A 12,800-nucleotide genomic window follows, 5' to 3' on the forward strand; every position below is an offset into this window, starting at 1 on the left:
CCAACGCCGACCAGAGTTCGTCACCAGCTAACTAAACCCGATCCCTCGGCGGCTGCAATATTTTCCTGGCGCGGATGGTCAAAATCGCCAGTTAATGGACCGCGCGGACGCTTTCCTCCTCCTAACATGTGTTCTTTTTAATCGTTCCAGCGCTCCTCAAGATATGCTAGTTTGCTGGTGATGATGGGGAGCAGCAGTTGGGTCCCGGCGACGCCATTGGCGGCCCGGCGCGCCCTGATGTGGAGGCGGTGCCAGGGAGCGACAACGCAGCCGAGCCGTGCGAGAGCAAGCAAGTGGCCAGTTTTTGCCTATTATTCACCTTGGCCTTTTCAGCGACAGCGATCGAGTGCGTCCACGGGCCTCGGGGAGCAGTTTGGAATCTAATTTGTTAATTGGTTGCTCATGAACTGAGGGCAAATGCAGAGCAACTTATGCAGAAAAGAATAAAACGGAGTTGGATGGACGCGCTCCAACCCTGGATCGACACATACGCCGGCGTGATTGTTTTTCTCCGGAGGCGGGCCACTGGGTGTCACGTCTGCCGGCTCGCCCTGGATTTGGCCAGCCCGCAAAATACAGAGCTTGCTGAGCTTAACCTGCTGTTGGAAAGGGGAAACTCGCGCTACACTCTAGGGGTAACTATCTACGTGGGGTCTTTTGCAAGTTGGCACGACATGATGCCCTATGTTTTTGTTTTCGACGATGGACATGATACCTATGTTGTTCCCGCAAAAAAAACAATGATGCTGCCTTTTTTCGAACAAAATGATACTCCCTTTGGTCCTTTTTACTCTCGATACAAGATTTGTCTTCCATGCAAAAAAAATAAAAGTTTGTTTGAAGTTATATTTTGTAAAATTTGATCATATTTATATGAAAAAAATAGCAGCATCTTCAATACTAAAGTTATTTAATATGAAAATTAAATTCATGATGCATCTCGGAGCAACTCTAACACGTCGACCCAAACGGACGACGTATTTGTCCGCCTTTTGTTCGTTTGGGTCGGCCGGCCGCTCGGCGTCCGTCCTTTTTAAGATTTGGGCCGGTAACAAGCCCAACAGCCGCGACTCATTTCATGTCCCCACGCAAATTTCGAAAAGGCACGCGGCTATAGATCATGCCAGCGGCCATGTTGTCGCCCAAAGTTCATGCCGGCACCATGCCAGCGCCGGCATACAATGCCAGTTTCAGAAAAAAGCCACACAGGTCAAACTGGCGCACTTGCCAACGGCAGGCACACATGACAACACACAAAAAGGGGCGGGAGTTCGACCACGCCATCGCGGCCGTGGTCATGCCAGCACACTTGCCGGCATACAAAAAAGGATGACGCTCGCCGCCATAGATCACTTATCGTCAAACTTGAGCATGTCGACCTGCATCTTCTTGAACCACGACCTCTTCCTTGGCGACACGGTGTTGAGATCCACCTTCATGATCTTCACCCCCGTCATCATGCTTGCGAGAGCCACTTCTTTCGCCTTGGTCTTGGCGTTGGCGGCCTCGATCTCTAACATCTTGGGTTACTTCTCCACCTCCATCTCAAGCATCTTGGCTTGCTTCTCCACCTCCATCTCAAGCCTCCTTTTTTGGATCTCCATGAAGGCGTTCATTGTGAAGGAAATATGCCCTAGAGGCAATAATAAAGTTATTTCCTTATGTCATGATGAATGTTTATTATTCATGCTAGAATTGTATTAACCGGAAACATAATACATGTGTGAATACATAGACAAACAGAGTGTCACTAGTATGCCTCTACTTGACTAGCTCGTTGATCAAAGATGGTTATGTTTCCTAACCATAGACATGAGTTGTCATTTGATTAACGGATCACATCATTAGGAGAATGATGTGATTGACATGACCCATTCCGTTAGCTTAGCACTTGATCGTTTAGTTTGTTGCTATTGCTTTCTTCATAACTTATACATGTTCCTATGACTATGAGATTATACAACTCGCGTTTACCGGAGAAACACTTTGTGTGCTACCAAACGTCACAACGTAACTGGGTGATTATAAAGGTGCTCTACAGGTGTCTCCAAAGGTACTTATTGGGTTGGCGTATTTCGAGATTAGGATTTGTCACTTCGATTGTCGGAGAGGTATCTCTGGGCCCACTCGGTAATGCACATCACTATAAGCCTTGCAAGCATTGCAACTAATGAGTTAGTTGCGGGATGATGTATTACGAAACGAGTAAAGAGACTTGCCGGTAACGAGATTGAACTAGGTATTGAGATACTGACGATCGATTCTCGGGCAAGTAACATACCGATGACAAAGGGAACAACGTATGTTGTTATGCGGTCTGACCGATAAATATCTTTGTAGAATATGTAGGAGCTAATATGAGCATCCAGGTTCCGCTATTGGTTATTGACCGGAGACGTGTCTCAGTCATGTCTACATTGTTCTCGAACCCGTAGGGTCCGCACGCTTAACGTTACGATGACAGTTTCATTATGAGTTTATATATTTTGATGTACCGAAGGTTGTTCGGAGTCCCGGATGTGATCACGGACTTGACGAGGAGTCTCGAAATGGTCGAGACATAAAGATCGATATATTGGACGACTATATTTGGATACCGGAAAGGTTTCGGGTAAGATTGGGACAATACCGGATCACCGGGAGGTTATCGGAACCCCCCGGGAGGTATATGGGCCTTATTGGGCCTTAGTGGAAAGGAGGGGAAAGGAGCAAGGGAGGGGGCGCCCCCCCCAAGCCCAATCCGAATTGGGAGGGGGTCGGCCCCCCCTTTCCTTCCTCCCTCCTTCCTCTTCCTTCCCTCTCCTACTCCTAATAGGAAAAAGGGGAGTCCTACTCCGGTGGGAGTTGGACTCCCCCCCTTGGGCGCGCCACCCTCCTTGGTCGGCCCCCTCCTCCACTCCTTTATATACGGGGGCAGGGGGCCACCCCAGAGACACAACAATTGATCATTGATCTCTTAGCCGTGTGCGGTGCCCCCCTCCACCATAATCCTCGATAATATTGTAGCGGTGCTTAGGCGAAGCCCTACGACGGTAGAACATCAAGATCGTCACCACGCCGTCGTGCTGACGGAACTCATCCCCGACACTTTGCTGGATCGGAGTCCGGGGATCGTCATCGAGCTGAACGTGTGTAAAAACTCGGAGGTGGCGTAGTTTCGGTGCTTGATCGGTCAGGCCGTGAAGACGTACGACTACATCAACCGCGTTGTTATAACGCTTCCGCTTCTGGTCTATGAGGGTACGTAGACAACACTCTTCCCTCTCGTTGCTGTGCATCACCATGATCTTGCGTGTGCGTAGGAATTTTTTTGAAATTACTACGTTCTCCAACAGTGGCATCCGAGCCAGGTTTTATGCGTTGATGTAATATGCACGAGTAGAACACAAGTGAGTTGTGGGCGATATAACTCATACTGCTTACCAGCATGTCACACTTTGGTTCGGCGGTATTGTTGGATGAAGCGGCCCGGACCGACATTACGTGTACGCTTACGCGAGACTGGTTTTACCGCCGTGCTATGCACACAGGTGACTAGCGGGTGTCAGTTTCTCCAACTTTAGTTGAACCGAGTGTGGCTACGCCCGGTCCTTGAGAAGGTTAAAACAGCACCAACTTGACAAACTATCGTTGTGGTTTTGATGCGTAGGTAAGAACGGTTCTTGCTAAGCCCGTAGCAGCCACGTAAAACTTGCAACAACAAAGTAGAGGGCGTCTAACTTGTTTTTGCAGGGCATGTTGTGATGTGATATGGTCAAGACATGATGATATATAAGTTGTTGTATACGATGATCATGTTTTGTTGAAGTTATCGGCAACTGGCAAAAGCCTCATGGTTATCTCTCTGTTGCATAAGATGCAAGCGCCAAATAATTACTTTACTTTATCGCTATGCGATAGCAATAGTTGCAGGAGCAATAGTTGGCGAGACGACCATGTGATGACACATTGATATAGATCAAGATGATGGAGATCATGGTGTCATACCGGTGACGATGGAGATCATGACAATACTTTGGAGATGGAGATCAAAAGCACAAGATGATGATGGCCATATCATGTCACATATTATGATTGCATGTGATGTTTATCTTTTATACATCTTATTTTTCTTTGTTCGGCGGTAGCATTATAAGATGATCTCTCACTAAATTTCAAGATAAAAGTGTTCTCCCTGAGTATGCACCATTGCCAAAGTTCGTCGTGCCCAGACACCACGTGATGATCGGGTGTGATAAGCTCTACGTCCATCTACAACGAGTGCAAGCCAGTTTTTGCACACGCAGAATACTCAGGTTAAACTTGACGAGCCTAGCATATGCAGATATGGCCTCGAAACACTGAGACCGAAAGGTCGAGCGTGAATCATATAGTAGATATGATCAACATAGTGATGTTCACCATTGAAAACTACTCCATTTCACGTGATGATCGGTTATGGTTTAGTTGATTTGGATCACGTGATCACTTAGATGATTAGAGGGATGTCTATCTAAGTGGGAGTTCTTAAGTAATATGATTAATTGAACTTTAATTTATCATGAACTTAGTCCTGGTAGTATTAGCATATCTATGTTGTAGATCAATAGCTCGCGATGTTTCTCCCTATTTAATTTTTATATGTTCCTAGAGAAAACTAAGTTGAAAAATGTTAGTAGCAATGATGCGGATTGGATCCGTGATCTGAGGTTTATCCTCATTGCTGCACAGAAGAATTATGTCCTTGATGCACCGCTAGGTGACAAACCTATTGCAGGAGCAGATGCAGATGTTATTAACATTTGGCTAGCTCAATATGATGACTACTTGATAGTTTAGTGCACCATGCTTAAACGGCTTACAATCGGGACTTCAAAGACGTTTTGAACGTCATGGACCATATGAGATGTTCCAGGAGTTGAAGTTAATATTTCAAGTAAATACCCGAGTTGAGAGATATGAAGTCTCCAACAAGTTCTATAGCTAAAAGATGGAGGAGAATAGCTCAAGTAGTGAGCATGTGCTCAGATTGTCTGGGTACTACAATCGCTTGAATCAAGTGGGAGTTAATCTTCCAGATAAAATAGTGATTGACAGAATTCTCTAGTCACCATCACCAAGTTAGTAGAACTTCGTGATGAATTATAGTATGCAAGGGATGATGAAAACGATTCCCGAGCTTTTCATGATGATGAAATCGATGAAGGTAGAAATCAAGAAAGAGCATCAAGTGTTGATGATTAACAAGACCACTAGTTTCAAGAAAAGGGCGAAGGGAAAGAAAGGGAACTTCAAGAAGAACGGCAAGCAAGTTGCCGCTCAAGTGAAGAAGCCCAAGTCTGGTCCTAAGCCTGAGACTAAGTGCTTCTACTGCAAAGGGACTGGTCACTGGAAGCGAAACTGCCCCAAGTATTTGGCGGATAAGAAGGATGGCAAAGTGAACAGAGGTATATTTGATATACATATTATTGATGTGTATTTTACTAGTGTTCATAGCAACCCCTCGGTATTTGATACTGGTTCAGTTGCTAAGAGTAGTAACTCGAAACGGGAGTTGCAGAATGAACAGAGACTAGTTAAGGGTGAAGTGACGATGTGTGTTGGAAGTGGTTCCAAGATTGATATGATCATCATCGCACACTCCCTATACTTTCGGGATTAGTGTTGAACCTAAATAAGTGTTATTTGGTGTTTGCATTGAGCATGAATATGATTTGATCATGTTTATTGCAATACGGTTATTCATTTAAGTAAGAGAATAAATTGTTGTTCTGTTTACATGAATAAAACCTTATATGGTCATACACCCAATGAAAATGGTTTATTGGATCTTGATCGTGGTGATACACATTCTCATAATATTGAAGCCAAAAGATGCAAAGTTAATAATGATAGTGCAACTTATTTGTGGCACTGCCGTTTAGGTCATACTGGTGTAAAGCGCATGAAGAAAATCCATGCCGATGGGCTTTTGGAATCACTTGATTATGAATCAGTTGATGCTTGCGAACCGTGCCTCATGGGCAAGATGACTAAGACTCCGTTCTCCGGAACAATGGAGCAAGCAACTGACTTATTGGAAATAATACATACTGATGTATGCAGTCCGATGAATGTTGAGGCTCGCGGTGGGTATCGTTATTTTCTGACCTTCACAGATGATTTGAGTAGATATGGGTATATCTACTTGATGAAACATAAGTCTGAAACATTTGAAAAGTTAAAAAACTTCAGAGTGAAGTGGAAAATCATCATGACAAGAAAATAAAGTTTCTACGATCTGATCGTAGAGACAAATATTTGAGTTACGAGTTTGGTCTTCAATTAAAACAATGTGGAATAGTTTCACAAATCATGCCACCTGGAACACCACAACATAATGGTGTGTCCGAATGTCATAACCGTACTATTATTGGATATAGTGCAATTTATGATGTTTCTTACCGATTAACCTCTATAGTTTTGAGGTTATGCATTAGAGACAGCTACATTCACGTTAAATAGGGCACCATCTAAATCCATTGAGATGACACCGTATGAACTATGGTTTGGCAAGAAACCTAAGCTGTCATTTCTTAAAGTTTGAGTTTGCAATGCTTATGTGAAAAAGTTTCAACCTGATAAGCTCAAACCCAAATCGGAGAAGTGCGTCTTCATAGGATACCCAAAATAAAATGTTGGGTACACCTTCTATCACAGATCCGAAGGCAAGATATTCATTGCTGAGAATGGATCCTTTCTAGAGAAGGAGTTTCTCTCGAAAGAAGTGAGTGGGAGGAAAGTAGAACTTGATGAGGTAATTGTACCTGCTCCCTTATTGGAAAGTAGTTCATCACAGAAATCTATTCTTGTGACTACTACACCAATTAGTGAGGAAGCTAATGATGATGATCATGTAACTTCAGATCAAGTTACTACCGAACCTCGTAGGTAAACCAGAGTGAGATCCACACCAGAGTGGTATGGTAATCATGTTCTGGAGGTCATGTTACTTGACCATGACGAACCTACGAACTATGAGGAAGTGATGATGAGCCCAGATTCCACGAAATGGCTTGAGGCCATGAAATCTGAGATAAGATCCATATATAAGAACAAAGTATGGACTTTGATTGACTTGCCCAAAGATCAGTGAGCCATTGAGATTAAATGGATTTTCAAGAGGAAGACAGACATTGATAGTAGTGTTACTATCTACAAAGCTAGAATTGTCGCAGAAGGTTTTCAACAAGTTCAAGGTGTTGACTACGATGAGAGTTTCTCACTCGTATCTATGCTTAAGTCTGTCCGAATCATGTTAGCAATTGCCACATTTTATGAAATCTAGCAAATGGATAAACAAAACTGCATTCCTTAATGGATTTATTAAAGAAAAGTTGTATATGATGCAACCAGAAGGTTTTGTCAATCCTAAAGGTGCTAACAAAATATGCAAGCTCTAGCGATCCATCTATGGACTGGTGCAAGCATCTCGGAGTTGGACCATATGCTTTGATAAGTTGATCAAAGCATATAGTTTTATACAGACTTGCGGTGAAGCCTGTATTTACAAGAAAGTGAGTGGGAGCACTATAACATTTCTGATAAGTATATGTATGCCATATTGTTGATCGGAGATAATGTAGAATTATTCTGCAAAGCATAAAGGAATGTTTGAAAGGAGTTTTTTCAAAGAAAGACCTCGGTGAAGCTGCTTACATATTGAGCATCAAGATCTATAGAGATAGATCAAGATGCTTGATAAGGTTTTTCAATGAGTACATACCTTGACAAAATTTTGAAGTAGTTCAAAATGGAACAGTCAAAAATGAGTTCTTGCCTGTGTTACAAGGTGTGAAGTTGAGTAAGACTCAAAACCCGACCACGGCAGAAGATAGAGAGAGAATGAAAGTCATTCCCTATGCCTCAGCCATAGGTTCTATAAAGTATGCCATATTGTGTACCAGACCTATTGTATACCCTGCCCTGAGTTTGGCAAGGGAGTACAATAGTGATCTAGGAGTAGATCACTGGACATTGGTCAAAATTATCCTTAGTGGAATAAGGATATGTTTCTCGATTATGGAGGTGACAAAAGGTTTGTCATAAAGGGTTACGTCTATGCAAGTTTTGACATTGATCCAGATGACTCTAAGTCTCAATCTGGATACATATTGAAAGTGGGAGCAATTAGCTAGAGTAACTCCGTGCAGAGCATTGTTGACATAGAAATTTGCAAAATACATACAGATCTGAATATGGCAGACCCGTTTACTAAACTTCCCTCACAAGCAAAACATGATCACACCTTAGTACTCTTTGGGTATTAATCACATAGCGATGTGAACTAGATTATTGACTCTAGTAAACCCTTTGGGTGTTGGTCACATGACAATGTGAACTATGGGTGTTAATCACATGGTGATGTGAACTATTGATGTTAAATCACATGGCGATGTGAACTAGATTATTGACTCTAGTGCAAGTGGGAGACTGAAGGAAATATGCCCTAGAGGCAATAATAAAGTTATTTCCTTATATCATGATAAATATTTATTATTCATGCTAGAATTGTATTAACCGGAAACATAATACATGTGTGAATACATAGACAAACAGAGTGTCACTAGTATGCCTCTACTTGACTAGCTCGTTGATCAAAGATGGTTATGTTTCCTAACCATAGACATGAGTTGTCATTTGATTAACGGGATCACATCATTAGGAGAATGATGTGATTGACATGACCCATTCCATTAGCTTAGCACTTGATCGTTTAGTTTGTTGCTATTGCTTTCTTCATAACTTATACATGTTCCTATGACTATGAGATTATGCAACTCCCGTTTACCGGAGGAACACTTTGTGTGCTACCAAACGTCACAACGTAACTGGGTGATTATAAAGGTGCTCTACAGGTCTCTCCAAAGGTACTTGTTGTGTTGGCGTATTTCGAGATTAGGATTTGTCACTTCGATTGTCGGAGAGGTATCTCTGGGCCCACTCGGTAATGCACATCACTATAAGCCTTGCAAGCATTGCAACTAATGAGTTAGTTGCGGGATGATGTATTAAGGAACGAGTAAAGAGACTTGCCGGTAACGAGATTGAACTAGGTATTGAGATACTGACGATCGAATCTCGGGCAAGTAACATACCGATGACAAAGGGAACAACGTATGTTGTTATGCGGTCTGACCGATAAAGATCTTCGTAGAATATGTAGGAGCTAATATGAGCATGCAGGTTCCAGTATTGGTTATTGACTGGAGACGTGTCTCGGTCATGTCTACATTGTTCTCGAACCCGTAGGGTCCGCACGCTTAACGTTACGATGACAGTTTCATTATGAGTTTATATATTTTGATGTACCGAAGGTTGTTCGGAGTCCCGGATGTGATCACGGACTTGACGAGGAGTCTCGAAATGGTCGAGACATAAAGATCGATATATTGGACGACTATATTTGGACACCGGGAAGGTTCCGGGTAAGATTGGGACAATACCGGATCACCGGGAGGTTATCGGAACCCCCCGGGAGGTATATGGGCCTTATTGGGCCTTAGTGGAAAGGAGGGGAAAGGAGCAAGGGAGGGGCGCCCCCCCCAAGCCCAATCCGAATTGGGAGGGGGGTCGGGCCCCCTTTCCTTCCTTCCTCCTTCCTCTTCCTTCCCTCTCCTACTCCTAATAGGAAAAAGGGGAGTCCTACTCCCGGTGGGAGTTGGACTCCCCCCTTGGGTGCGCCACCCTCCTTGGCCGGCCCCCTCCTCCACTCCTTTATATACGGGGGTAGGGGGCACCCCAGAGACACAACAATTGATCATTGATCTCTTAGCCGTGTGCGGTGCCCCCCTCCACCATAATCCTCGATAATATTGTAGCGGTGCTTAGGCGAAGCCCTGCGACGGTAGAACATCAAGATCGTCACCACGCTGTTGTGCTGACAGAACTCATCCCCGACACTTTGCTGGATCGAAGTCCGGGGATCGTCATCGAGCTAAACGTGTGCAAAAACTCGGAGGTGCCGTAGTTTCGGTGCTTGATCGGTCGGGCCGTGAAGACGTACGACTACATCAACCGCATTGTTATAACGCTTCCGCTTCCGGTCTATGAGGGTACGTAGACAACACTCTTCCCTCTCGTTGCTGTGCATCACCATGATCTTGCGTGTGCGTAGGAATTTTTTTGAAATTACTACGTTCTCCAACACATTGTTCTTCATTGTATCATCGGCGCTGCTCCTCCTTTGAGTCCTTCTTACTCATCATGTCCTCCACGCTTGCGATCAAGGTGTTTGACGCCCCATCCCGCTTGTCCTCCTTGGAGTTGGTCTTCCCCCTTGGCCGTTGCTTCTCGTCGTCCCCAATCTCCTCCACGGCCTTCTTTCCCCCACGCGACATGAGGGCGGCATATTGCGTCTTGAACTTTTTCTCGTCTTTGATGACCCTCCAATAATGGAAGAGGTTGAAGCACTTGCCATCGTGTTGGACCTTGAATGCCTCCAAAGCTTGGAATGCCTACAAATGAATTGCATGCAAGCATATTGGCAAATGGATATGGAAATGGACATGCAAGCATAAACGGAATGACACAAAGAGTGCCGCTTGCTAGCATACCATGTCTTGCATGCCGATGCCACTCACGGGGCATGCCTCAATGATCTCAAGAGTGGCACAAAACTTGTTGCACTCTTGTTGGATCACCTTCCAACGCTTCGAAATGGACACTCACCCGCGCGTGCTTTGCATTTGGTACGGCAGAAACTTCTTGCGCTCATGGAACTCGCGATGGACACGAGTCCAAAACGTTGATGCCTTTTGTTCGGCGCCGATCTTCAGGTCTTGCCCAATGTCCCTCCAACACTCACAAAGTAGCTTGTCCTCGGCCGTCGTGTATGCCTTCGTCCGCCTGCTCTTGCGCTTCGGCTTCCCCTCGGCGGCTTGGTTGGCGAGCTCGTCCTGGAACAATGGCTTCCCATCGATGTCCAACTCATCCTCTTCCTCCAGCATGTAGTCCTCCGAAAACACGTGATCGAGCGGGAAGCCGTCCAGGTCCACACCGACCTGATCATGCATGAAGGCGACCTGATCTTGATCAAAGGTGGACGGCGTGAACGCCCCTCGGCCATCCTGGCTTTGTGTCTCTTCGGGATCGTAGCCAGCCCCGGCGGCACCGCCAGCTGCCGCCACACCACCCTCGAAGATGATGTTATGCATGTAGTCACCGTCGCCGGAGGCCGGTATTCCATCGAACAGGTTGCGTGTGTCCGGCAGCATGTCGGCTGGCATGTGTCGCGCGCGTTTCCTCGCCCCTCCAGATGACGAGCCACCTGCCACCGTTGTGGCGTTAAGGTCGATGGGCGTGGGCGTGGAAGGTGCCACCATGCTCACCTCGGGCGAGCACTCCCGGAGAGTCGGAGGCCTGCGGGTAGACATGGAAGCCGGGCATCGACTGCATCGCCGACGCGCGGGGCGACTAGGGCAGCACCATCCGAGGAAACGCAGATGAGCCGGTGCTGGCCGCGGCCACGGCGGCGTTGACGAGGCTGTGATGGCCAGGGTTTAACCCTAGGTACATCAGCGCCTCCCACGTTGCCTCCGCGACGCGGGCGTTCGTGGCCTCCCGCTGTGTGGCGGCGGCGATGGCGGCAGCTGCGATGGCCTCCTCCCTTGCGTCCGCCGCGTGCCTCCGGCCCTTTCTCTTTGCCGACTCCCTTGCCCGCTCCTCGGGCGTCAGCTTCTTCTTCGTCTTGGGCACGACGACGGTCTTGCGGGGGGCGCGAGGCTTGCCTTTGCCGGAGGGGGTGGACGTGATGCCGGCCGAGGCAAGGGAGGCGAGGCCGGCGGTGGCATCGAGGCTGGCGTCGGCATCAAGGTCGTCGTCCATGGCGAGCGGTGGGAACGCGCGCGGGCGGGAGGGTTTTGGGAAAAGTGGAGGAAAATGGTGGAGTGTGCCACCGACCAACGGGCCAGGGGGAGGAGTAGGCGGGTGCGCACGCGCGTCAGTCTCGTGTTCGCGCCGACGTAAATCTGGCTTAAAAATGGGCCAGAAATTGGTCGACAGGCGGACGAAAAGCGGACGCACGTCCGTTTGAGTCGACACATTGGGCCGATTTTTCTGTCCGTGCCGACCCAAACGGACGCGCGCGTACGAAATGGGTCAGCGCGTTGGAATTGCTCTCATGACATTGATTTCATATTATGAATGTTGATACTATTTGTTTCTATAAAGTTGGTCAGACTTACAATGTTTGATTTCATATACTTGTATGGAGACAAATCCTAAGTTTATTTGAGCTGAACACAAATGTGGACCAACCCTATAACACCAACGATGTTCCAATTTGCACGAACACAAGTACCTCCGATGTTGGAATCAGGCTTTCAGAAATTACTTGCATTTCGGAAGTTTCATGTCGTTTTAAGGAAAAACATAGTTCTTCGACATGCAACTTTGACCACTTCATGTTATATCATATATGTTCGCAAAAGTTGTAAAATACATTGTTATGGAAATATTCTCCATAACAAAACCAAGGGTGTTATTTTCACCTGTCTAATCTTCACGTTCTTGCATACACATATCGTGAGTTTTTGCTAAATTTGACTGCACACGTTATAAAATGACAAGTATTTGCTAATGGAGCAAGTAACCTCTAAGCGAAAAGGCCAATTTTCCAACATCTTATTGTTTTGGAAGTACAACACGTGCGCACACACACGTGTGTACTCTCTCCGTCTGAAATACTTGTCCTTGAAATGATTGTATCTAGACTTATTTTAGTTATAGATACATCCATTTTATCCATTTCTAGGGCAAGTATTTCCGTATGAAAGGAGTAC

The sequence above is a fragment of the Triticum dicoccoides genome, chromosome 3A (genome assembly GCF_002162155.2).
Source record: "Triticum dicoccoides isolate Atlit2015 ecotype Zavitan chromosome 3A, WEW_v2.0, whole genome shotgun sequence".
NCBI classification, from domain to species: Eukaryota; Viridiplantae; Streptophyta; class Magnoliopsida; order Poales; family Poaceae; genus Triticum; species Triticum dicoccoides.